The sequence below is a fragment of the Carlito syrichta genome, unplaced genomic scaffold, assembly GCF_000164805.1.
Source record: "Carlito syrichta isolate Samal-C Ts95f unplaced genomic scaffold, Tarsius_syrichta-2.0.1 Scaffold307091, whole genome shotgun sequence".
Classification (NCBI taxonomy): domain Eukaryota; kingdom Metazoa; phylum Chordata; class Mammalia; order Primates; family Tarsiidae; genus Carlito; species Carlito syrichta.
The window spans coordinates 65,801-70,790 of record NW_007251187.1 but is presented as its reverse complement, the minus strand read 5'-3'; positions in this window follow the sequence as shown (position 1 = coordinate 70,790).

Below are 4,990 nucleotides of genomic sequence, written 5' to 3'. Positions count from 1 at the left end.
GCAGACCTCATCTCTACAATAAATTAAAAAAAAAAAAATCAGCCAGGCGTGGTAGCGCATGCCTGTAGTTTCAGCTACTTGGAAGGCTGAGGCGGAAGGATTGCCGGAGCCCAGCAGGTGGAGGCTGCAGTGGCCGGGAGCGGCCACCACACTCCAGTCTGGGCGACAGAGTGAGACTCCAGTTCAAAAAAAAAAAAAAAATTTGCAGATGTCATTAGTTAAGATGAGATCATAGAGATTAGAGTAGGTCCTAATACAGTATGACTGGTGACCTTTTAAGAAGAGGAAATCGATACCAGCCTGGGCAACTTGGTGAGACCTGGTCTCTAGAATAAATCAAAAAATAAGCTTGGCATGGTAGCGAGCACCTACAGTTCCAGCTATTTTGGAAGTCTGAGGCGGAAGGATGGCCTGAGCCCAGCAGGTAGGTAGAGAGACTGCAGTGTCTGTAAGCATACCACTGCACTCCAGCCTGGGCGACAGAGAGAGACTCGACTCAAAAAAAAAAAAAAAGAAGGGGAGAGACACAGATACAGACAGACACATGAGGAGAAGGCAGTGTAAAAATGGCAGCAGATGTTGGAGTGACTCATCGACAAGCCAAGGAATTCCAGCAACCCCCAGAAGCTGGAAGAGGCAAGGAAAGTCTTCCCCTAGAGCTTTCAGAGAGCTCATGGCCCTGCCAACACCGTGGTCTCCAGAACTGCAAGAGAATGAAGTTCTGTTGTTTTAAGCCACCCACTTGTGGTCCTTTGCTATGGTGGCCCCAGAAAACAAACATAGGCATCTTATATTTGCAAGGGGTCTTAGGTATGGGCTCCCTGTGTTCTTCGGTTATACTTTAGGTCTCTGGGGCACTTGGCCTTTAAGTAAGCAACTCCGTTAGGCCCACACGCTTCTGGGCAGAGATCAGAGCCTGGAGTCCACCTGGATTCAAATGTCAGCCCCCCCCCCCCCCCCCACCTCTTACTAGCTGTGGCAAATTGAATCTCCAAAGATGGCCATGAGCTCTTACAATGGGACACTCCTCCCATCCAAAGTGGGACTCCATGTTCGTTCCTCTTGAATCTGGACGGGCTGGGAACTATGGCAGAAGTGACACTCTGGGACTTCTCAGGGCAGGTCGTAAAGGTGAAGTTGCTTCTGCTTTCCTCACCAGGACACTAGCGTGGGGGTCTGAGGCAGCCATTCTGTGAGGAAGCCCAAACTTGCCCACCAGGAGAAGCCCTAAGACTACATGATGGAGAGAAGTGTCTGACCAGCCCCCACCTGCTCCACTGCCAGGTACTGTCTGACTTCAGAGGCATGGAAGACCCCAACTCAGGTCCACACAAGACCCCAAATTCCTGACCCACAGAAACCATGAGGGAGAATGGTTGTTGTTTTAACCCGACACCAAGTTTGGGACTAATTTTTTTTTTTTTGAGTTGGAGTCTCACTCTGTCACCCAGACTGGAGTGCAGTGGCCGCTCCCGGCCACCGCAGCCTCCACCTGCTGGGCTCCGGCGATCCTTCCGACCTCAGCCTTCCGAGTAACTGGTACTACAGGCACGCGCTACCACGCCAGGCTAATTTTTTGATTTACTGTAGGGATGAGGTCTCGCCAAGTTGCCCAGGTGGGTCTCGAATCCGCGGGCTCAGGCAATCCACTCACCTCAGCCTCTCAAAGCACGAGATTACAGGCTGAGCCACCGAGCCCGGCTTAATTTTTTTTTTTTTAAGTTGGAGTCTCACTCTGTTGCCCAGGCTGGAGGGCAGTGGCAGGCTCACAGCTACCACAGCCTCAACCTGCTGGACTCAGGTGATCTTTCCACCTTAGCCTTTCAAGTAGCTGGAACGACAGGCATGTGCCACCATACCCGGCTAATTTTTTGATTTATTATAGAGATGAGGTCTTACCAAGTTGCCTAGGCTGGTCTCGGACTCGTGAGCTCAGGCAGTCCTCTCACCTTGGCCTGGAATTATAGGCATGAGCTGGAATTATAGGCATGAGCCACTGCGCCCAGCCTTGGGGCTAATTTGTTAAACGCGGCAGCAGATAACTGATATAGGGAGGTATCTGCTAGGAGGTCCTATCTTATAAGTGAGGAAAGTACAGCCGGGTGTGGTGGCTCAAGCCTGTAATTCCAGCACTTTGGAAGGCCAAGGCGAGAGGATAGCCTGAGCCCGTGAAGTCAAGGTCAGCCCACGCAACTTGGTGAGACCTCGCCTCTACAATAAAATTTTTTTTAAAATAAAATAAAATAGTAAATAAATAAAGTCTGCAGAACCCTGAGCCAAATAAGCCTCTTTTCATCATAAATTACCCAGCCTCAGGTGTTCCTCAACACAAAACAGACCAAAACATAGAGATTATCTGGGATTATCCAGGTGGCCCCAAATATGATCACACATGTTCTCATAAGAGGGAGGCAGAGGGAGATACCACCACACACAGATGCGGAGGAGGCAGTGTGACCCTGGAGGCAGGGACTGAGATGATGCAGCCACAAGCCAAGGGACACCTGGAGCCACCAGAAGCAGAAAAAGGCAAAGGACAGATTCTCTCTCCCCTGGAGCTCCAGAGGGAGGCCTTGACCACCCCTGATTCTGATTTGGACTTCTGGCCCCAGATCTATGAGATGATCAATGTGTGTTGTTTTCAGCCACCCAGTTCGTCACAACTTGTCACAGCAGCCACAGGAAACTCCCACAGAGGCCAAGGAGGAAAGACAAGGTCCGGAGGCAACGTGGACACGGGAAGGAGTTTGGATTTTGTCTTAGCAACACCTTCTCCAGCCCTGTCTCTCTCCCCCACCTCCCTTCTCTCCCCTAAAGCTCCTCTTCACATCTCACCCCTTTCAAAATGATTTCACGCATTGCAGGAAGCAGGTGTTAGCTTTTGTGAAATATAGACACATTTAAAAATCTCTGAAGGAAGCCGGGCTTGGTGGCTCAGCCTGTAATCCCGCGCCTTTGGGAGGCTGAGGTGAGTGGATTGCCTGAGCCCGCAGGTTCGAGACCCGCCTGGGCAGCGAGACCTCATCTCTACAATAAATCAAAAAATCAGCCGGGCGTGGTAGTACGCGCCTGTAATTCCGGCTACTGGGAAGGCTGAGGCGGAAGGATCGCCGGAGCCCAGCAGGTCGAGGCTGCGGTGGCTGGGAGCGGCCACTGCACTCTTGTCTGGGCGACAGAGTGAGACTCCAACTCAAAAATCTCTGAAGGAAAGAAAAGTGGGAAAAGTAGCCCTGGGCTCACCTTTCTCCCTTCTTCTTTCTGCCACCCTCTCTTCTCCTCAAGTGTCCCTGCAACTGCGCCCCTGCCTCGGCCAGGAGCAGGAAGGCCACGCGGAGAAACCGGCTCCTGGCTGTCAGCACCTGCGGCTGGCAGGATTGCCACAAACTCGGTCACTCTAACAGCTGATAATGCCCCACAGCCGGCACGTCTGGAGCCTGGGCCCCTAGCCCTGATAAGTTGGGCTGTCAGCACCGCGTCCACACCTGCCGCAGGCAGTGAGCACCGGCCCCCCTTTCTTGCTCCTTTGCTGGGTTTCCTGTGCCTGTTTACAGCCAAGCCCTGGCCACCGTGCCTAGGCCAGGCCATGGTCACCTTGAGGTGACCTCACGGAGTTGGGCTGGCAGGACCAGGAATAGGAAGGACAGTTCATTCGGCACATGGAGCGGGTCCACAGTGATGGGGATTTTCTACCCTCCGGTGCTATGCCAGACTCCTGCTTCCAGACTCGTTTCCTCTGATCCCTGCTGGGTCTGTGTATGGATGGCTGGAGAGAGGTCGGTGGGAGCTGATGGTGCATGAAGTTTCAGCAGAATCAGGCCCTTCCTGGGGCTTCCAGCTAGACCAGGGGGTGATTTTGTCCCCCCAGAAGACATTTAGCAATGTCTGAGATATTACCGGTTGTCACATCTAGACGGGGTTGCTGCCTGCCTCTGGTGGGCAGGGACCAGAGAAACTGCCAAACTTCCTACAATGCGCAGGACAGCCCCGCACATGATAAACTATCCTGCCCAAAATGTCAATAGCACCAGGTTGAGAAACCCTGAGCTGGACAGCACAGGAGCAAGGCCAGAAGTGGGGGCTTGAAGGCCACCCAAAGATGCAAGAGCCAAGCCAGAGCCTTGCCTGGGAGTCTGGCGATGGGCCAGGACCAGGGGAGGCCCGACCCTCAGGTACTAAATGCTTCCAGAAAAGGTAGACTAGGCCGGGCACAGTGGCTCATGCCTATAATCGCAGCACTTTGGGAGGCAAGGTGGGAGGATTGCTTGAGCCCAGGAGTTCAAGAACAGACTTCATTGCTATAAAAAAAAAATCAAAAAGTTAGCCGGGCTAAGTCGGGCTCGGTGGCTCAGCCTGTAATCCTGCACTTTGGGAGGCCGAGGTGAGTGGATTGCCTGAGCCCATGTGTTCGGGACCCGCCTGGGCAACTTGGCAAGACCTCACCTCTACAATAAATCAAAAAATTAGCCGGGCATGGTAACGCGCGCCTGTAGTTCCAGCTACTTGGAAGGTGGAGGCGGAAGGATCACCGGAGCCCAGCAGGTCGAGGTTGCGGTGGCCCGGAGCAGCCACTGCACTCCAGTCTGGGCGACAGAGTGAGACTCCAACTCAAAAAAAAGAGAAGAAGTTAGCCCAACTGGTGACATGCACCTGTAGTCCCAGCTACTTGGTTGAGGTGGGAGAATTGCTTCAACCCAGGAGTTCGAGGCTGCAGTAAGTTGTGATTGTGCTGCTGCACTGCAGCCTGGGTGACAAGAGTTAGAGCCCATCTCAAAAAAAAAAAAAGAAAGAATAAAAGAAGAGGTAGACTGTTCTAGTATTTCCCTAAGACTTGCTGCCTGTGAACCTGGCCAAGCCTTTCCCCTCCCTCGGGTATCAAATGCAGGAACTACCTAAACCCGAAGTCCTTGGCCAAGCTCATCTTAGAGTGACATAGGAAATAACGACTGTTGTTTCCTGAGCGCCAGCTATCAGCTGGGCACTGTGCTGAGTG